Source organism: Macrotis lagotis, chromosome 6, assembly GCF_037893015.1.
Source record: "Macrotis lagotis isolate mMagLag1 chromosome 6, bilby.v1.9.chrom.fasta, whole genome shotgun sequence".
NCBI lineage: Eukaryota > Metazoa > Chordata > Mammalia > Peramelemorphia > Peramelidae > Macrotis > Macrotis lagotis.
In genome coordinates, this window is record NC_133663.1 from 5029206 (window position 1) to 5052628 (window position 23423).

Below are 23423 nucleotides of genomic sequence, written 5' to 3' on the forward strand. Positions count from 1 at the left end.
TTCAGTTTTGTATATATGTATATAACCTATTAAATTATAAATTATGAAAATGTAAATTATATATTTTGTAGGACTAAGGTAGTTTTTTCTTGTCTTTATGTCCCTAGCATTAGAAGAATGTCTAATACATATTGGTTTCTGAACACATTTTTTGTTGGCTGACCAAAGGTACCTAATTACAGTTTGATGCACTTTCCTTAGAGTTGATGGGAAGAGTTAGTAAAAGATACTGGAGCATTTTGGATAGGTTTAAGTGTTTCTGTGCTGCTGGGGCAGTCAGTAAAAGACTTTCTTGTTAACCTTGAACGACAATGCTAGACCGCAAATATAACTTGGTTTCCTTGTTGAGAGTGAAGGTGAAAGTTCTTGAATATTGGAGTGTATTTGGAAAGGAAAACAAGTGCTCTGATAAAATGGGGGAATTAGTCTAGGAAGAAAGCCAGAAAGAAAAATGTCTGAGGGGGTGGGAAGAAATCAATGTCAAGTGGTGGGTGTGGGAAACATAGAACCATGGAGACAGAGGACAATGGATTCTGCACTAGGAGAACCACATAATAGAGAGGAGGTTCTTTTGTTATTTGTAGCTGAAGAGCTCAGGGAGACATATGTCAGCCTCATTTAGTACACGTTTGATATGTGGAGACAGCCTTCGAAAGCCTAGTTCCAGGAGCAGGAAGAATAGGCAAAGAAATAGCATATTTTCAATTGTATTTTAGAGCAGTTCCTTCCAAAGGAGGCTCATCCAGAGACATAAGAGTATGGACACCAAGGGAGTTCTGTTTGTTTTCCTATCTGAGGGCAAGATCAGATGTGTCCATGGAAATGAAGTCTTGTCTATTTTTCTGTGATGGAAAAGGAGTAAATGACACCAGAAACATCTTGCTGAAATTCAGATTACTAAGAAGGATAGGGAAGGGGAATGCTCATAGAAAAAGAAAATAAAACAATTCCAGCAAAAATGGCAACAACAACATAACAAGAAAGGTCACATGAAATAGGGCCACATGTATAAAAAATGGCAGTAGGAAATGGAGAGTATTTCTAAATAAGTGACTAAGAAGCAGACACCTATATCTCTTTTCCTGCTTGGGTAACTTTGGAAATGATGAAGAATTATCACTCCATGCTCCATAGAACAGTAAGAAGTTAATAATCATTAGTGTTTGTGGGGAAGGGATTTTTGCGTACACCCACCAGGAGGAAGACATATGCTAATTTTAATATTTCTTTAGATCTGTTCCTAAAGTCTTATGGTGACCACATCTTCATTAGTGTTTTTATTGAGAGGTGTTACTACCAGTGGGTTTAATTCTTTTTTGGCTAATACTGTATCACTTCTTGGATATAAAGACACCATCATATTTTATATGTGGAGTCTAAAACTGGTCATCAACATTCTTCTCAGGAAGAAGTCACTGACAGTCAGTTAACAATTTAGAACTGGCATAGTATTTGGGAGAAATCGACTAATTATCTGAGCTCCAAATTAAGATTATTAGGCATAATTTCGCATGTCTCCTCTGTTTTCACCAATCTGATTTTAGGAAATTCACACAATTGGAACTAGTGGTACATGTAAAAGTAACTCAAAGATAACTTCTAGCTAAGCCTTGACCTCCCAAGTATGTTCATGGATGAACCGAGAATGTGGGGACACAAACAATAGTGAAATGAAACTTAGATGTTGACATTTTTATAAGGATTTGTCATCAATTATAAGTGAAAATAATTCATCCAAATGTAATCACTGGTAAAATGAAAGGACTTGTGTAAAAATGTCAATGCCACTGATCATGAAGAAATTTTCAGTGGAAGAAGCATAACTTTTTCTTTTTTGATTATATATTTTATTTTTTTTCCAATTACATACATGAACAATTTCTACCAATTTGTTTCTATCAAATTTCGTAAGGTTTTGAATTTTCCCCCCCAGCATAACAGTTTATTTTATTTTTTATTTTATTTTTTCCAATTACATGTAAAGATATTTTCATCTATTATTTTTCTGTAGGATTTTGTGTTTCACATTTTTCTGTAGGATTTTGTGTTTCACATTTTTCTATCTCTCTCCCTTCCCCTTGAGAGTGAATAATCTGATATAGGTTATATATGTACGATCATGTTAAGTGTATTTCCATATTAGTCATGTTATAAGAGAAGAATTAGAACAAAAGGGGAGAAAACATGAGAAAAAACATGTAACAAATTTTAGAAAGTGAAAATAGTGTGCTCTGGTCTATATTCCAATGTCATGTTGCTTTCTCTGGATATGAATGGCATTTTCCATCATAAGCAATTTAGAATTGTCTTGCATCATTATACTGCTGAGGAAAGCTAAATCTAAGCTAATCTAAGTTGATTATCACCCAGTGTTTCTGTTAATGTGTACAAAGTTCTCCTAGTTCTGTTCATTTCATTCAGCATCAGCTCGAATTTTTTTCCTGCCATCTACCTGCTCATGATTTCTTACAGAACAATAGTATTCCATCACATTGATATACCACAATTTGTTCAGTCATTCCTCAATTGATAGATACTGCCTCAATTTCCAATTATTTGTCACTACTAAAAGAGCTGTTAGAAATATTTTGTACATGTGGGCCTTTTCCACTTTTTTATGTTCTCCTTGGGATACAGACCTAATAACGGTATTGTTGGTTCAAAAGACTTGCCCTGTTTTATAGCCTTTTGAGCATAGTTCCGAACTGCTCTCTAGAATGGGTGGAATAGTTGGTGTCTCAGTTTTTCCACCCCCCCCCCCAAATATTGATCATTTTCCTTTTCTGTCATATTATCCAATCTGCTAATTGTAAGGTGATCACTTAGACTTGTTTTAATTTGTATTTCTCTAATCAATAATAATTTATAATATTTTTCATATGACTATAGAAAGCTTGAATTTCTTCATCGGAAAACTGCCCTTTCTTATTCTTTGACCATTTGTCAATTGGGGACTAACTTGTATTCTTTGATTGTTCTCTATATATTTTAGAAATAAGTCCTATATCAGAAGTGCTGGCTGTAAAAATCATTTTCTCTAGAATCCATCCCCTGAGAAAGAATTGATGGTATCTGATTCTACTTTGCAGTATACTTTTTTTACTTTATTTTTCTTGAGGGTTTTTTGTTATATTTTCTTTTACAATATGACTATCACGGAAATGTTTTGCATGACTAAACACGTATAACATATATCAGATTCCTTGTCTTTTCAATGGGGGGGGTAGTAAGGAAGGAAGGGAGGGAGAGAATTTGGAACTCAAAATTTTAAAAGTAAATGTCAAAATTGTTTTTACATGTAACTGGGGAGAACTAAAATACTAAATAAAGTTTAAAAAAATGAAAAAGTAACATTTCTCAGTTTTATGCATTACTTTTAATCTTGGTTACCTTTTATTTTTGAAAAAACAATTTAATTTAATGTAACCAAAATTATCCATTTTGTATTTTATAATGATCTCTGTCTCATTTGGTCATAATCTCCTCCATAGATCTGACTGCTATTCTATTCTTTATTCTCCTAATTGACTTATGGTATCACCTTTTATATCTAAATCACATACCCATTTCATCCTGATCTTGGTATCATGTGTGAGTTGGTCTCTGCCTAGTTTCTAACATAATATTTTCTGGTTTTCCCTAGCAGTTTTTTCAAATAGTCAGTTCTTATCTCAAAACTTGAGGTCTTTTTTTTTAATCAGACAGTAGATTATTATAGTCCTTTACTGCTGTTTCTTTTTTACCTAATCAGAAGTTAAGTGACTTGCTTAAGTCTACATAGGTTTTAAATGTCCAAGATTGGATCTGATTTCAGATCTTCCTGACTCCATGGCCAAGAGAACACAGAACTACTGTTCTTTTTTCACTTCTGTTTTCTGTACCATAGAAAATGTCCTGAAAAAAGTGGAATAAAGAACCCAGACAAGGACAGGCAACTTATGGTAGATCATGAAACTACTAAAAAAAGTTCATTTTCTCAAAGCATTAGTATCCCCCATGGTTTAATGAATTATTTGCAAGGGGCTGATGAAGCAGGATCTTGCTCCTAGAGCTGGGTGTTCGTGAATATGGGGAGGGGGAGGCAGGTACAAGAAGAAGGAACCAGCCACATGGTGTCCCAATTGTAGTAAAGGCATAAAGTTTTGGTCCCATGAATGTCAGAGTAGAAAACTTGATATTGTTCATTTGATATTTGCATGAATTTATCATTACTGAGAAGAACAGAATTTTAGAATTAGTAGAGATATCAGCAGTCAGTCTAGGACTAAAAAGGACATTCATGTGCTATGTTCCATGCATGTAAATGTTCACTTTAACCCCCAATTCAACCTTTTACCTTAGACTCTGGATTGGAGGGGAGCTTCCTCTCAAGGCAGGAGACAGTCAAATCATCTTGGAGATAACTGCCTATCCTTTGGGTCAAATAGAACAAATCTGGCTCCTTTTCCACCAGATGTTTCTTCAAAATCTTTCACACTATCATGAATAGCATGGGAATTTTTTTCTTCTCTAATTTAAATGTTCTGATTACTTCAACTCTTCTCCATATGACATAGACTAAAGGGCTTTCATCACCCTGACTGCCGTCCTCTAGAGTCTCTCCAGTCAATCTCAATGCTTCTTCAGCTGGTGCCCATAACCCAAGGAGTGTTCCCAAATGAGATCTGATGATGGACAGCTGAGTGCTTCAGTGAATAGGAATATGGGCCTAAAACCATGAAGATCTGAATTCAAACCCATCCTCAAACTTAAAATACTGAGAGACTCATTTAAGTTCTTTGCCTTCATTTCCTCAGCTATAAAATGAGGATGACAAGAGTAGAAACCCTGAAGGTTTGTTGTAAAGCAAAGGTTCTGCCTCCCTCATAGTAGGGGCTGTATAAATGCTTAGTCTCTACTTTTCTTCCTTCCTGTTCTTCTTCCCTGTCTTCCATGAGGGCAGGGTAGAGTTATGACATCCCATTCCTGGAAGCTTTGCCATCCTTAGTGCAACCAATGATTGTGTAAGCACTGTTTGTTTTTTGTTTGCACCTTCTGGCACATGTTAAATCTATGATTTACTGAGCTCCCAGATCATTTCCAGGTCAAATCTCTAAATACAATTTTTCCTTCTTTTGTATGTGAAGTTATTTTTCTTTAGAACCAAGAATGACACCACAATAATCTGTTGAATTTCACTGACCATCTCTCTGATGAACCATTCTAGAATTTCCCCAAGAATAGAAATCAAGTTTATTGTCTTAGAGTATGTAATTACCAATCTGATTACTACTTCTAATTTTGGTATTAAGAAGGGTTCGTGTTTATTCACAAAGTAGATCTGATGCTCCAAATGATTCAACAAACAGTTGTTAAATGTCTATAATACTCAGTTCTTGACTTTCTGTACTTAGAAATTATGTGGAGAAGTAAATAAGCTACACTACAGTTGGGGAAGGATTTCTTAAGCATCCACAATGTGATAAAGACTATGCAAAGCACTTTACAAATATTATCTTACTTGGCCCACATAACAACACCTGAAAGAAAGCATTACTATTATCCCCATTTTATAGTTGAAGAAATTGAGATAAACTGAGGTTAAGTGACTCACCCAGGGTCACACAGCTAAGTAACTGAGGCTGAATGTGAACTCATACCTTCTTGACTTCAGACCAAGTGATCTATATAATTTGACAGGTAGTTGCCTGTTTTCTCATGTGAGAATTTCCCTCAGCTGGAACTTCTCCACCTGTTCAATTATGCTACCCCTCCTGTGGTCACTCTCCATGGAGTATCCTTCCAGAAAATCTACTCCCTTCTCCCTTAGCAAGTTATGTGAAGGGGCCTAGGAAGACTTTCATCCTCCTCCCAAACCTCTTCCAGTCTTCTGGATATCAAAAGCAACCCCCTACATCAATCACCTAAAGGCACAGATCCTTTTACCTCCCTTTGAAACCTCCTTTTCTTGGTATTGTTTTCCTTCATTAGCATATGAGCTCCCAGAAGGCAGGAACTAGCTTTTTGTCTCCCCAGTGTTTAGCACAGTAATCCCTTAAAGAATGTCTCCTTTGCTTTCATCCCATTATACATTATGCTAGATGTTAGATAGTAAGAAAGTGACATCATCTCTGACATCCATCAGTCCATCAACATCTATTAAGAGCCAGCTATGTCTCAGGGACTGTGATGGGTCCTGGGAGCTTAAGTCTCAGAGTTACAATCACCTGAAGATTCACCAAATGCTCAGATAAGTAAATGTGAAATATATTAGGACATCAAGAGAATTCCAAGAAGCGTAAGGTGCTAATAACAGTAGAATTGGGAAAGACATTTAGTTGGAGAGTTTTCTCAGGATTCCCATTCTTCTTGATGCTTATTTCTTGGGCCAAGTTGGGCAAGCTGCTTAACCTGCACAAACATCACCTTCCTCATCTGCAGGCTGGGTGGTCTGCAGAGGATGACCAATGGGCCTCCTAATTCCATCTGTGATACAAAGCTCTATCTTCATGAAATCATGAGCTGGGAGATGCTAGACCCATCTTCAAATATGAAGTAAAGAACAAGAAAAGTGCAGGTAGATGGCATGGATAGAGCACCAGGATTACAGATCTTCCTGAGTTCAAATCTAAACCCAAACATTTACTAGATGTGTGACCCTGAGCAAGTCACTTAACCCTGTTTCACTCAATTTTTGTCATCCAAAAAATCTACTGACAAAGGGAATAGCAAATCACTTTAGAATCTCTGCCAAGAAAACCCTAAGTGGATTCACAAAGACATGGACATGACTGGAAAAAATCATTGAATAACAAAAACAAGAGCAATAAAGAGAAGTAGTGACATGAAACCTCTCCTATTTATAAACAAGTGAATTTAGAGAAAGTTTATACTTTATTTTTAAGTGGCAAAATGGGTAGACAAGCTTCTCCAGCCAATAGAATAAACGGATTCACAGAAATGAAGATGTCTAAAGGATGTTGGAGATAGCAGAAGACATGTCCAAGGTGAGTTCTCATCCCAAATGAAGCCTTTGACTGTACTTCACACATACATTTGTAGCACACTGATCACAAATCACTTCCCCAAATGATTCAGGTAAAAGGAACTGCTCCTGATAAATACCTTTAATAGGTTCAAGCCCTTGAAGGACAGCTTATTCGGGAATGTCAGTAAATGGATTAGGAAAATTTAGAGGAAATTCTTCTACTTGGACTGATTGTCAAAAGAGGTATTTTATGCCTTTGAAAATGGAAAATAAAATAATAGCTTGAACTGTTATAAAGATTAAAAATGTCCCGAGGGCTTTTGGCCCTCAATTAACTGATAGCATGGAAAGGCTAGCTTGGTTGCATAAAGTCTATTTAAAAATGTGCTTCCTAAGCAGGTGGAATATCTACAGATCAGATGAAAGGAAAGGTCTGTTGTTAACTCTTAAACATTTCAGAAAATCTCCCCTCCTTCCATAGTCTTGCTCCTATTTGAACTGCCTCCAGTATTCACCTTGGAATGAAAAGAAAAACACAAATCTGATTTCTTACTATTTCTTAATATATTAAAAACAAGTTAGTCACTGCTCTGAAGCAGCTCATATTTCCATTGGAGGAGACTTTAGAGCATTTGGAAAGACCGGGAAGGTCTAAGGGAGAAAGGCAAGATCTGGAATAGATAATGTCACCTGAATCATGTAAGAAAATTTCCTAAGGATGATGGTAAGGGCTCATCTTCCCCAAATCTTTGGCTCACCTGAATGGAGAGACATAAGGATATAAATGGTACATAGGAATAATTGGCCCAGCAGAAAAGATGAGTGAGAAAGACTATGGAATCTTATTTGGGAAGTCTGGAAAAACAGAAGAGACATCTTGGATCATAGAGGTAGCTTTGGTTAGAGAAAAGTTTGCCTGTAGGTCCCCATTACTTCAGAGCTATTCTTTTCTATGTGAAAAAGAATCCTGGAAATGTTATACAACCATCATTTTAAAAGAAAGAGCCCGAGGCAAGAGTTCTGCAAGTGGGGTAAAGATAACATGGGTTCCAATCCTATCTCTGGCAATTCTCAGACGTACGATCCTGGAAAGAACATCATCTCTTGGCTTCCCAGTGTTCTTAACTATAAAATGAATACAATAATAGTATTTACTTTATGGGACACTTGGGAGAAATAAATGTGATAATGCCTAGAATGCCATATTTAATCTGGTTACTGGATGGCTACCTTCATTTTGTCCTTTGGAAAGATTTACTGTTACCATAGTCTCAGTGCAACTTCACCATCCTCCAAAAGAATCATTACAACAACCTCTAAACAAAAATAAATACAGGGTACAAAATTTTCAGTTTTTGCTATTTTTACTAAGGTCTTTTTTGTCATCTCCCTTTCTTAAAGGTTAGTGATCAAAATTGCCAAAAACTTGAAAGCAGGTCTTCTTTCATTTTCCTGTGATTCAGAGACAAGTAAATGGATATGTTTCCTGCTTCACAAACCAATTTACCTTTGAGCTCAAACAGAGCATGAACAGCTTCAGAATAATGTCTCATCTTCAGTGAAAAGTTAGGAGAAATGAAGGCCATTCTTAAGGGAGCATGACTGCATGCTTTTTTTTTTATTAAGGTCTTCCTAAATGAAAGGATTTCTCTGGAAAAGAAAATGTGCCAATACTCTATCTTCCATGTATATATGCACATTAAATAACATTGATGAACATTATCTTTACTTGAATCTTAGAGAAATTCTAGAGATAATCCCATACTTCAACTGCAATCTCATCCAAATCATTCCAATGAGGAGACAATAGGAAAGACAGGTCACTACCTTGTGGGAATATCCCACTCTCCTTTTTATCAGTTTTCATTGTTAAGAAAATTAGTTGTTGCCATTGCTGCTTTTGTTAAATTACAGACTTAGAAAGGACCCCAGAAGGTTTCTGATCTTACCAATCGTAAAATATGATTACTTTCAAATTGACCAAAAAGATTCAGCTGACATATTTTGAAAAGTAGTAGAACAAATGCTGAAAACTTTTTACTATGGATCTCATTCTAATCCAACAAAAGAAATGGGAAGCATGAAATGGGAAAGAGTGTGAATGCTGTGATGACTAAGTGGTGTTTCTTTCCCTAGTCCCTCCAGTCCTTGATTCCTCAGTGTTAGTGAGGATTTTCACTATTCAGGTACAATACAGAATGATTTCAATTCAGAGAAAGTTTGCTTTAATTGAATTATGAACTTTTGAAACTATGTGATCTTAAAATTTGTGATGGAGAGGAAAGATATAGTCTGGTAAGAAACTGAGATTTTTAGGAAAGCATTTTAAAAGTTTGGAAGTAAAGATTGAGATTCCATGGCCCAAAATTCCATGGCCTCAAAAAGAAGACCAACCTGAAGGAACAGGAGCTTCTCAAGAATGATATTCTAAGGATAAAATAAGAAGCAATCTCAGTACAAGAGGAAAAAGAATTTGTGTTGTAATGATATAAGGAACATTTAAAGCAATGTAGTTTTTTTTAAAGATTTTTGTTGCAAAAAATATGTGGCTATCAACTCTGAGGATAAGAGAAGAGCTCATGACCAAATAAAAGATAGAGCATATCATGGGAAGCAAAAGGAATCATTCTAATTACATGAAAATTAAAAAAAAATCTTTTGCACAAATAAAACGAATTTAGCCAAAATTATAAGAAAATGGAAAAGTAGGGAAAGAATTGTTAAAGCAAGCTTCTTTGAGAAAGACCCTATTTCTCAATTATAAAGAGAATCGAGCCCTATTTATAAAATTTATAAATTTGTAAAAATAAGATCCATTTCTTAACTGATAAATGGTCAATGTACATGAACAGACAGTTTTCAGAGGAAGAAACAAAGTTTATCAATAGTCACATAAAAATATTCTTTATCACTATTGATTAGAAAAATGAAAATTGAAACAACTCTGAGACAATATCTCTTATCTATCAAATTGATGAACATGATGGAAAAGGAAAATAATGATTTCTGAGGAGCTATGGAAAGAATAGAAACATTAATCCCCTGTTTCTGGAGTTTTGAGCTAGTCCAAAAATTCTTGAATCAAATCTATATGGTTCCCTGGTTACATACACAGCCATACTTCATGGGCCTGAGTTCAAATCTGGCCTTAGAAAGTAGCTATGTGACACTAAGCAAATCATTTAAAACCATCCTCAGTTTCCTCATCCCTAAAAGGAGCTGGGGGGCAAGCCTTTCCAATATGTTTTCCAAGAAAACCCCAATTGCAGCCTTAAAGAGTTAAGTTTGACAGGAACAAATAAAATACAAATATTTTCCATTTTACAATTTTTGCTAGTTTTCAAGACTGAATGAAGAGGTAAAGCTAAAAATCCATTCTATGAGGTGGAAAATCAATTCACAATAAACTACCATGGGTGGTAGGGTAAAGGACAAATGGAACCCTTTCATGTTTGTCCTCAGTGAAGGAGAGCTAGCGATGCGGTAAAGAACATTGGCCTTGAAATTTAAATACATAGAGATGCAAGTCTTAGGTCTCTCAGATGATACTCAGGAAAGTCCATTTGTCTCTGGCAGCCTCAGTTTCTTGCTTGGGCATCAAAGACAGTGCTCTTTCCAAAGACTCACAGTCTCTTCCATCAATTAGTGAAATCATAGGACCAGCCAGTTTGTGAACAAATGGTTGTTTTTTTGTAGCTGAATGTGTTTTGGTTTTTCTCTTTCCCTTGTATGTGCTGACTCATGCTCTTGGGATAGAAGCTAATTTTGAGCCTCTTTTCTGTGACTCCCAGTGTCACCTGGTGTGGTTCAGAGCATATACCAAATGTCACTGTGCAATATCCATCCTACTTAACAATGACAGTGTGGCAGTGAGGTGGCACTGCCCAGAAGAACAACACGGGGTGGGGCAAGGACTTGGGGAGAAGGAAGTCTTCTGTCTTTCCTCCGGTCTTTTTTTTCCTTCTTTTCTTTCTTCTCACTCTCACATAGATTCTTAGGCCAACTACACTGTCATTATGCAAATATTTTTGAAATGAGACCATCTATTAAAAATTTCCTACATATAAGATTAAAACCAATGAAACAGTCCAGTGGCACTGCTTCTTTGTGGTCCTGATTTACTGGGTTTCTATGACTGACTTCAGCACTTTATGGTTATTGGAATCACCATATTATTTTTTTTTTTAGTTCAAAATATGAAAATACAAATGTCTAAACAGAGAAACCTTTTTTTAGGTTTTTTTTTTTGCAAGGCAAATGGGGTTAATTGGCTTGCCCAAGGCCACACGGCTAGGTAATTATTGTTTGAGACCGGATTTGAACCCAAGTACTCCTGACTCCAGGGCCGGTGCTTTATCTACTGCGCCACCTAGCCACCCCAGAAAAAGCTTTTGTATACATTTCCCAGAAAAAGTTTCCTAGAAAAAGCCTGCAGAGTATTTCTATACAGTCCTTGTATACAGATAGACAGGGGACAAATTTGAGAGGACATGTGAGGCCAGTGGTGTCCCTGGTATCTTTTGTCAACATATATTCCAACAATTGAACAAGGCTTCTTTATGTAACTCATTTGTCTCAAAATTCTTTTTTCAAAAACCAAGTGTTTGGGGCGGCTAGGTGGCACAGTGGATAGAGCACCGGCCCTGGAGTCAGGAGTACCTGAGTTCAAATCGAACCTCAGACACTTAATAATGACCTAGCCGTGTGGCCTTGGGCAAGTCACTTAACCCCACTGCCTTGCAAAAACCTAAAAATAAAAAAAAAACAAGTGTTTGAGAAAATAAGAGGAATCAATTAGTCATTCATTAAATTCTAGATAAAGCTTTATATGTTTGGCATCCTGCTAGGTTCTGGGACTTAAAGAAAAAATGAAGTTCTCCCAGGCCTTCAGGAGCTGATATTAAATTATAGGAAATAACATGTACACGGATCAGTAAATACAAATTATGTATGGAATAGATAAAAATAAATTTTTTATGGAGTGGGAGGTGATTACAGGGATCACAAAAGGATGTGGAAAGATGAAGAGAACAACATGGGGTGGAAAGGGAATGGAGAGAACACAAGTTCATGGTACTCATTGTTAAAGGAATTTCTCTGATGAAAGAAATACCTTCTGGTTACATTTCTGATATCTTATTTTGGATAGGATCTAAAAATCATTTGATCCTGGATTGATGAATAGGATGAGAAAGGTCACAGAAAGAGTAGACATTTTTGGTGGTTTTGAAGTAATGTACACTGGATCTGCAGCCAGTAAGACCTGTGTATGAAGTTCATCTAACAAATTTACTAGTTCAATTTTTAACTACTTTACCAGTTTAACTAAAAAAATCGATTAATTCAAATTTATTAGTCAAAGCCGGTCAAGTGACTTACTCTTTCCAGTCTCAGTTTCCTCTATTACAAAAGGAGTTTAATGATAACATCTAAGAAGGTTGTGAAGGAGTTTGGATGACATGATGTACCTCTAGACCATTTAAACTTGAATGTCCTCATCTAGTTCTCTGTCTTGTGGAGTTAGTTTTCTAAAACAAGACTGGTTTTTCTCCATACTCAGGCTTTTAGGAATACCCTTGGAGTGGTTTTCTCTAATGCTATCAGTTTCAGCCTCTACTGGTGTGTTACCATCATCATCATAACTACCACCACCTCCACTGCTACTAGATGATTCATTAAAACTCATACAACCTTAATTTGCTTTTTTTTAGTTTTTTTTTTTTTTTTGCAAGGCAGATGGGGTTAAGTGGCTTGCTCAAGGCCACACAGCTAGGTAATTATTAAGTGTTTGAGACCAGATTTGAACCCAGGTACATCTGACTCCAGGGCTGGTGCTTTATCCACTGCGCCACCTAGCCGCCCCAATAGACAGTATTTTCATTTATTTATTTATTTATTTAGATTTTTCAAGGCAATGGGGTTAAGTGGTTTGCCTAAGGCCACACGGCTAGGTAATTATTAAGTGTCTGAGGTCAGATTTGAAACCAGGTACTCCTGACTTCAAGGCCAGTGCTCTATCCACTGTGCTACCTAGCTGCCCCCTTAATTTGCTTTTAAGGAAGATTTATTTACTAAAGTGGAATAGTATAATAAGAATAATTGGTATAAAACATGCCATCTTCTTCCTTCACCTTAAAAATCTGTGACATATTATAAGTACTTACAGATTCCATGGAAAAGTGGACTCAAGGTTAGAGAGCAAAAGGCTGTGGTTGCTAGAAGTTGGATTATGAGTCCTCTTCTTCCCTTTCAACCTCCCCACAGGAAGTCCTCCTCAAGCATGCTGGAATGGCATACTTCCTTAAAATTCTGGAATTCAATCATTTCTCAACTTATTTGATGGTTTTAGTCATCCTTGGGGTGTTTTCCAATTTCCTTATGCAACTGACTTTAATTTTTATGCTGTGTCATTTCACCTCAAATAGAATTTTCACAATAAATTGATATCTATAACTGATTGCTTGATTTAGACATGTTCTTGACTAATTAAGATATTCAAGATAAAAAGGGACCAGATAGTTTCAGCCCCACCCTTTCACTAACCAGGTCCTTTGCAAAGCCTCAACTTTTCTAACAATGTCAGCTTTTAGAAATAGTAACCCCTGAAATATTTTTTTCCTTTTTTTTTCCACAGAAAATAGGAGCTGTATCTTAAGACAAAAGAAAAAAGTCTCTAGTGGAGTACCTCAAGAATCTGTATTTATACTTAAGCTACTTAACATTTTTATCATGGACTTGAATGAGAACAGAATGACATTTCAGGATAGTATCAAGCTGATCGGGGCTTGTAATACACTAAATGTCAGAGTCAGAATCTAAAAGATTCATGACTGGACTGGAAATTGGAATGCATTTGATATAAGTATGTTTAATCAGGATAAACTTGAAATCTTGTACTTTGGTTCAGTAAAATCAGCTGCACTAATATAAGTTTGGGGAGGGATAGATGGACATCACTTATTCTAAAAAGTAAGTAAAGGGTTTTTTGAACTCCAATGTCTTTTTGTGTCAGCAATTTGATGTTGTGACCTGAAAATCTCTTGCAATTTTGTACTACATTAGAAAAAGCTTTGCTTCTCTGACCAGAGAATCAAGAGTCTCCTGCCTGCTGTCCTCTCTAGACCTTATCTGTAGGACTGGGTTCAATCTTAGGCATATCTTTCTTTTAGAAGGATATTTATAAGTTTGTGTCTGTTCAAAGAATGTTGATGTTATAGGAAAAGTACTCCATTCATAGCATGTGAGTATTTCTCAATTACATTGGCCATGTTTGACTTGAAGAAATGCAGACAAAAAGGAAATGTGGTTATTGTGCTCAAGTATTTGATAACTTGTTGTGTGGAATTGGGACCTTGGCTGTTTTATTTTGGCCACAGGAGCCAGAACTAGAAGCAATGGGTAGATATTGTAAAGAAAGCAATTTAGACTGAATTTCAGGAAAATTTTCCTTTGATGATAACTGTTGAAAAATGAAATAGTCATCCTCAAGAGAAAATGGATTTCTCCTTGTTGGCTGTCTCCAAGCAAAGATTAGAGATCCATTTATTGGGCCTTTTATAAGGGGAGGATGGCTTTGGTGGATGTGTTGAACTAGAAGATGGCTACTATTGAGATCTTATGTAAATCTAAGCTAAAGAGAAGCAATGAGAAATTTTAAAGCTCCATATTTAGTTTTAGAAATATTTAAGCAAAATGGTGGTGTGGCAAGATGTGTTTGGTATTGTCAACTAGAAAAATGGACTTAGAGATAGGGGAGACTGATTCAAATCTATTCTCAAATGGTCCCTATCTATATAAGCCCTAGAAACTCATGGGTTTATGATAACTAAAGGAGGACTTAGTATCCCATTGTCCCCACTATAAGAAACTCTACTCCAGGTAACCCTAGAAAGCACATCATGTGCAAGATTGGAGGAGAAAAGAATCAGCAAGAAACTGAGACTTGCCCCCTGTCAAAGGAACAGCATGTAGAGTGGTCTGTCGTCTTCCCCCACCTCTCTTCTTTCATCCTTCTTTTCCCCTTCTCCCCTTTTTTTCTTTTCCCTTCTATTTCCTCTCTCCTTCCCTCTCCTCCCCTCATCTCCCCTTTATGCTCCTTTTTATTTCCTTTCTATTTTCCTCTCTTTCTCTTCTTCTATCCCTTCTCTGCCCCTTCTTAATTCTTTATCCAAGCACTGGACCCAAGAATCACTACAGAGCAGAAGAAATGAAGAAATTGAGAGATCAGGTGGGCAGGCGTCAAGTTACCGAGCTCCTTCGTCTACATTGAGTTTGGGAGATGTGGCCACTTCTGTGATCAGTGGATTCATCAATCCTAGTCCTGGTTTGGCAAGCAGGGGCTTTCCCTTGTGTCAGCATATACCTCTGAGTCACAATAGATGATGAGGCTCTGTTCACCCACGGCTTCCTATAATTTGTCGTATAATCACCCTCTTTCCTAATGCTTCAAGTGCCAGATTGCAGTGATGGAATCTTCCTATCTGGACACAAAAAAGGAATACCACAGAGACAGACACACACATAAATATACTACATTTGCACATGTGCACATACACATCTTCAAACATGACTCAGTTGATTGATTTTATTTCTAGAGCAAAATAATAGGATATCTGTGTTATTTTCATAATGTCCTCTTTTCCTTGGGTTTTACATCCCTCGAGACCCCATAGAATGTTAGAAAAAGTCCATTGTGCTAGCACAGTCCCAATGAGGACTTCCTGAAGAATGATGGCCACATGGTAACTCTATCTTACTCCATTCCTTCTTGATGGTGGGGTTTGAACAGATGTAGCCTATCTGTAACACAGGGATCCAGGGGAAAAGATTGTGGAGTTTGAATTAATTGTAGTCAGGCTAATTGAGAGTTGTCTATGAAGATGTGAAGAAGTCAAAGTGTAAATCCTATTTCCTTTCTGGATCTCAGTTTCCTTATCTGTAAAGTGACAAGGTTGGTTGGGATGAACTTGGGCCAGATCTTTGATTTTAAGATGAAATGAATTTGAATCAAGCTTTTTTAAAAAAAACCCCTCTATTTTGATGATCATTAGAGCCATTTTAGGACCCTTCATGTTAATAAAAATAAAAACAACAACTAATATTTAGTTGATGAGACACAACCCTGGTTCATGATGTGCAGGATCTAAAGACTTGAAGCCAGGAATGACTACAATCGACTCTGACCTTTTACACAAGCATACTTAGCTGTGGGACTGAGGACAAGTCATTTAACATTTTTGACATCTCTCTAAAACTATAAGTTGGAAAAGCTAGGTAGCGTGGTGGATGGAGAGCTGGCCTTGGTGTCACAAAGATGGGAGTTTAAATTTAATCTCAAGGACACAAGTCCTGGGCAAGTCACTTAAGTTCTATCTGTCTTAGTTTCTTTGAGTATAAAATGAGATAGTACCTACTTCCCAATATTCTGCTCAGGATCAAAAAAATATAAAATGGTAAATTTCTTAGCACAGTGTCTGGCTATATAATTGTTAACTATCATCATCATCATCCTCCTCATCATCATCATCTTCATCATCATTATCATCAATCAACATCAGCAGTAGCAGCTCTAAGTTGCAGCTAAGGAGTCAGGGTGCACAGATAAAAGATGTTGAGAATGAATATGGAACAATATAATCTCAGATTGAATCCCTAGATCCCTAAATATTGGAGTGTGCTTCCCATAGACCATCTCATTTGATCTTCATAACTGCCCTTAGTGGTATGTGTTCTTATCAGCTCCATTTTATAGAGGAGGAAATTGAGATAAATAAAATGGCTTGGTCATTTGTAGAAGGCCATGCCTCAAGAAAGTGAGTTTGTCCCTGAGGAAGGTGTTGAGCCCAAGTATTTCTATTTCTAAGTCCAGGAGTCTGTCCTCAATACTGCATTGCTTCTCTATATTAACAAAGACCTTAGATATTACAGGATATTTAAATTCAAAGCTTTCAGCGACCTCCAAGATCACCTAGCTGAGTTTCTTTAATTTGCCTAAGAAAGAACATTCCACAGAACAGTTTTCCCTGCCCTTTTTGATGTTGGAAATACAAGAGGAGAGTGATGAAGCACCATTCCAAATTAGATGCTGAAATATTCAAAATTATATTGATAAAAATATGAATTCCTTTGATGGAACTAGATGATTCATCAAAGCATTATTTTTTTAAATTGAAATTTGTTCGCTGAATTTGTTTGCAGTGATTAACCTTCATATTTTAAGTCTGCACAACACCCCCTAATGCTTCTGCCTCCACATCACTGCCCCCACGCCCAAACACACAAAATGTCCTTTGATTATTACTACACTCAGGACAATAAGAGAGATCCCAAAAGGGCCTCCCAAGGTGAATGAGACATTCAGTTAAATTCAAACAGAAACTGAGCAGCTGCTTAGTTTAGGCAGATGTGTATGCTAGGAATACAAGGACAGAAATTAGACCAGAGTAGCCCTAAACAAACATTGTACTGAGGTAACATACAGAGATGAATTGAAAGAAAATAATCACAAAGTGAATAAGAAATTGGGGGGGGGGGAAGGAAGATTGTGGTCAAAAGATGAATTGTCTCCCATGCCTTTCAGCTCCATACCCATTGTCACATGCCTACAGGGAACCACTGAACCTGAAATTGTTGCCTGAATTCCTCTGAGCCACAGACAACACTGAGGCAAGCTTCATAGATTAGGGCATTCTAATCTATTGTTCACATTTATGTTGGGGTCTGCTGTTTTCAGCAATTATTGCTAAAATGTGATAATTTCATTCTCTTTCAAGTTGATTTTAAAAATCAGCCTAAGTTCATTCTGGAGTCAAAGTGCAAGTTATAATTGAGATCTCTGGAAGTCTGTTGTACCCCATGCTACACGATAGTTTATGATTGTGATAAAAAATATCACCACATTACAAGAAATGATGAACTAGCTGATTTTTAGAAAAACATTGAAAGACTTCAACCTATGGAGGAAGGTGCAAGCTACCTCCAGAGAAAGAACTCATAATTAGACATATTTGAGTATGGTTTCACATATATGTTTATGTGTATATTAGTATGTGTATGTTTGAATCCTGCTCCACCAACTGTAAATTACTAGATAGATTATGCTATCTACAGAGTCCTTGGAATATAATGTTTGATGGAAAGAATTGGCAGAGTGTGGTAACTGTAAGAGATCTTCTGCAGAAGGGGAGATGAGTTAAATCTTGAAGGATCTAATGATGACTAGGAACAGGAGCTAAAGATGGAGATCATTCAACATCGGAGATGCAAGTGCAAATATATCCAGGAGATAGAATGTCTCATACAAGAAAATCAGTGTGACTCTTTCATAATATGTGGAAGTGAACTACATGGAAGAAGACTGGAAAGGTAGGAGAAGACTCGCATGTGGGAGGTTTAGAAATGCCAAGCAGGGGACCTTATACTTGATTCTGAAGGGCATTAAGAGACACTAGAGAGGATTGCAAGGGTAGGGAGGAGAGGGTTTTTTTTTTTTATTTTTACATGATCAGGTCTAGGAAAATCAGGAAAACTTTATAATGAGGAGAGTCTAGAAGCAAGGCAAGTCAAAGGAGTGAACCTTAGTTAAGTGCCTACTATGTGTTGCACACTCTGCTCAGCACTTAGGATACAAAGAAAGAAAACCATAGCAATTAGAAGGTTATTGCCATAGGCCAGGAGAGAGAGGATGGAAAATCATGTTGGTTCCTTATTGTGGGAGTGAAAAGAATTATATAGAAGATGCTTTGAATGGAGACATGGCAAGCCTTGGCAATGAACTGGGTAAGTGAATTGAGTGCAAGTGAGGAGTCAAGGAGGCCACTGAGACTGTAATTGCAGGAGTCTGGGAAGATGGAGATGCCTCAGTAGTAATAGGGAAATTCAGAAGGAGTTATTTTTGAAGTATTCAGGTTCTAAGAGTATGTGGGACAGAGGACACTCATCAATGAGATTTACTCCCAAGTTTTAGAGCATTGACAGAATCCCATTTAGACTAGTAGGAGGTTTCCTGGTTTGTTTGGGTTTTTGTTTGGTGTTTTTCCACAATGACCCCATAGAAAAGCTAAGTATTGAGAAAGTATTAACCTCATTTCACAGATCAGGAAACTGAGACTGAAAATGATTTAATATAAAAGGATTGAGAAATCAAAAGCGCTTGAGAGTTAAATCCATCTCCTATCAACCAACCTGCAAAACAATCAAACCATCTTGTTGAAGCTTCCATTACTAACAGTCCTTGCCACAACTTGAACTTAGACCTCTGGAGAGCAAAACCAGACTTTTTTTCCTACTGTGCTAATTTTGCTTTCTAGAGACATGTATTCAAATTTTGGCAATGATGCTATCTAGTTATGTAAACTAGAACTTTTCCATGTTTCAAGAATGTGGGAATTCTAACTTTCTCTCACACCATTAGAATAGACTTATTTCCTTCTAGCATGATTTCAATACCAGTGAGCAGGAGAGAAGATGATTCTTTTAGAGTCCATGGTTTTGCCTTGTGATCTGAAATCAAAACCAATATTTATATATGTGTATAAATAATTACATATATAAATTCATTGGTGGCCAGAAGACAGAGGGCTTTGATGAGTGCAAGGAGTAACTGCTATTTAGCTGGGATTTAGCAAGTGTATGCGAAGGCTTCATAGGCAATGTAGGGGTCCTATGATGGAAGATTTCATCACAATCTCTCTCTGTCACTGGACTATTCTCAGGTCTGTTCTGCCCTTCCTTTAACTCTCCCCTAAGGAGCCTCAAGCAATAGCCTTGAGGAGGTTATATGGTTAACAGGTACATTGTAGTATGGATGAGTAGTCATGGTTGCTCTGAGTATGTATCCTGAGAGCATGTCCAGGTGATTTCAGAGTATACAAATGCCAGTAACTGATAGTATATGAACAGAATATAGGTGACATGGTAGGGAGCTGAAGGAATACAACAATGCATGTGGGTGGGATTGAGGGCCTCAAGAGCTCTGGTAAACCTTTCCCTAGGAAATTATCTCTCATTTTTGTGTAGAATTGCAGGTACCTTGCTATTTATATATCCTTTGCCCCATTAGCAAATGAGTTTCCTGAGGACAAACAAAAATCATGGCTTTTTCTTTGTGTTTATTTGAAGCACCAGTGGTTGGCACCAAAATTGTCACATTGTAGGAGCTTAATAAGTTCTTGGTGATGATTATGAGCAGGAGGAGGGGGAGAAGAGGAATAGAGTGAGAAGGGAAATAGTGCCCAGAGATGGGGTTGTGACCCCCCCCCCAAGTTGCTGCTCCATCATCACATATAGCATGTCCTGATGTGGTCAGAATCTGTATTTATGTATTCCTTCTGAAATGAGCAAGGCAAGGAATGGCATGTTTGGGGGTGTGTGTATGTTTATATGTGTGTGTGTGTGTGTGTGTGTGTGTGACAGAGAGAGAGAGAGAGAGAGAGAGACAGAGAGAGACAGAGAGAGACAGAGAGAGACAGAGAAAGAGAGAGAGAGACAGAGAAGGAGACAGAGAGAAGGAGACAGAGAGAGACAGAGAGACAGAGATACAGAGAGAGAGAAAAACTATTGAAGATGGGGAGGGGGAAGGCAAGGCTAAGTGAGCCAGGAGAGTCGGGAACATAGTACTTTGATAGTAAGTTGAGTGTAATAGAAAGAAGAAGCCACATAGTCAGTAGACCTAAATCACACTCTCTATTTCATAACCATTTGACCTTGGAGAAGTCATTAACTTTTTCAAAGAATAATTTTCCCAATCTGTGAAATGGGCTTTAATAACTGTCCTTCTGACAGTTCCCATGAGAACTAAAGCAGATAATGTATGTGGAGGGGTTTTACAAAGCATAGAACATCATCCATTGCCACCATAATAATGTGAGATGGTGCATACTTGGGCCCCTCAAGAATCTCAAGGTAGATAAATGGCCTCTTTACTTTGCTGCTCTGCTTTACCAACAACCACTGGAAACTGAAGTGCATGTTTCATATAGTAGCATAGAGAAAGGAACAAGAAGGCTAGTGAGCAGATTAGTCAGCATTGAGAAAGTGATTTCAGCTTTTCAAACCACTCATTTCATTTGGACATTATAATAACTTTATGAAAGAAGTGGTTTCCTAATTTTGAAAGATGAGTAAACCGAGATAGACAGACAACAAGTGATTTCCCCAAGCTCACATAGCTAGGAAATATCCGTGGTAGGATTTTCACTCAAGTCTTCTTCATCCAGGCTCAACGTTCTATCTTTCCATTGCCTCCTAGAATACTGTAGCTATTCCTGTCCCTCTCAGCATGTGCAGGGATTGATGTCCCTGGGTTCAAATCCCACCTGAGATTCTTATTAGATGATGCACCATGGACAAGTCACTTTACCTCTGAACCTCAATGTGCTTATTTGAACAGTGGGGAGAATTAAGACCATTACCTTTCTCACTGAACTGTTGTCAGAAAAATGCTTGAAAAAATTTCCTCAGTGTGACAGTAAGGTGAGAGGACACTAAGCAAAACTGAATTCAAATACTTTCTCTATTAATAACTATGAATTTGGGATGTCACTGCTCTTTGAATCTCACTTTCTGAAAATTGAAGGAGCTGGGTTACATTAACTTTAATATTTCTTCCCACTCTATATCTAGGATTTATAAATATAACTGAAGTGAACATTATTGTTATTTAAATATGAACTGGAATTGAATTTGTCTTAGGGTTCAAGCTGAAGGGGAATTCTGAGCTCACTGGTTCAGTGACTTTCAAATGCCCATGGATTGACCATTGGCCAAGGCCCTCTAGAAGGGCAGGGATACAGCATTATGGGACTTCACTCTGAGCACTGTGCCTTTTGGCTCCAATCCTGATTGTCCCCAGCATATAGGGCATATGACTCAATGTGATAGATAAGCAAATTCACCTTATGGAGATGGAATCAATAATCTGTCTCCCACATCTCAATGTGTGGTGATTTTTCAAATGAAGCTAGATGTAGTTATGATTGATACAATACAAATATATTTTAAAACATTACCCAAATCCCATTAGCTTTTCACATAGATTTCAAGTTACATAGGAGAGTTTGTATTGTGTCCTCCAATGCCCTCATTTTGAACAGGAGAATATGATGCTCTTGTGGAAGAAATTACTTTCCTCATCTCAGAAAAGTCATGGGTGACAGAGACTGAGATTTGAATCCACATCTTCTGACCACCTCAAAACCTCATTTCCTAATTCAACAATATTCAACAATAGCAAATATGAATAATTTTTTAAAAAGTTTCATATATGATAGACTCAGAGCCTCTGATTTGGCCCAAAGCCTTATGATGCACTTAAAGAACATTTGGGAAAGGGATAGGCTTGTTCACTGAGTGTCTCCAATGAACTCCTCCCATAGCTACCAAGTACATCCTCCTAAGGCAAAGAAACAACTGGCTACCCATCTCAGAATCTTTCAAAGGCATCATGGAAAAAAACAAACAAAGAAGCAAATAAACAAAGAAGGATCCAGCTCTGCATTCAGCACCCTTCAAAGTTGAGGTACAATCTGCCACCACCCTCCACCTTCCTGCCCACTGAATTCTAACCACAAATATCATCTACCTCCATACAGTTACATCTGCCACTCTACCCTTAGAATTAATGGATTCTTTGCAGACTAAACTCAGGAACTGTCTTCTGTAGGAAGGAATGTTCTTTTCCCCTTCAACAGGTAGTACTTTAAATGTACCTTTTATGTTCCATTATCTGCACATGTTCTCTCTGTCATTAGCATGCAGTTCCCTGAGAAAGAGCAGGATTGTTTTGTCTTTATTTTTATCTCTAGTCCCTAACTCAGTATCTAGTATATAGAAAATGCTTAATAAAAGTTTAAGGACTTGATCTGCCAATTCAGAATCAATTTCCTTCTTCCATACTCAGGTACCACATCTACAGGGTCTTCCTGGGAACATCATCTTCCCCTCACTTATTATTCTCCTTTTCTCCTGCTTCCTCCTCATCTTTCTAGTACTTTATATTTTAAAATATGTATCCTCCTAATATAATGGAAACTCTTTGAGGGCAGGGACTTTGTCATTTATAGAATTCTGTCTCCTGGAATATACTTTGGCATAGTGATTGTTGAGTATATGATTCACATGTGGATAACTGTGCTTTCAAAAGACTCTCTAGACAAAGTATCTGAAGGCGAGGCATGTAAAGAGACTGAAAAAGATGAGCACAGTTGGCCGTGATGCTAGAGCAGTTCCTTTGAAAGTCAATAAGAATGAGGAGTAAGGTGGAAAGCAAGGGGGATGGAAAAATATGGAACTCAAAAGTTTACAAAAAGGATGAATGTTGAAAATTATTTTTGTATTTAATTTGAAATAAACAAATACATAAATGAATCAATAAGCAAGCAAATAAATAAATAAACAAACAAACAAATAAATAAATGGGGTAAAACAAAAAAGAGAAAGCTAGTGAGATGATGGACCG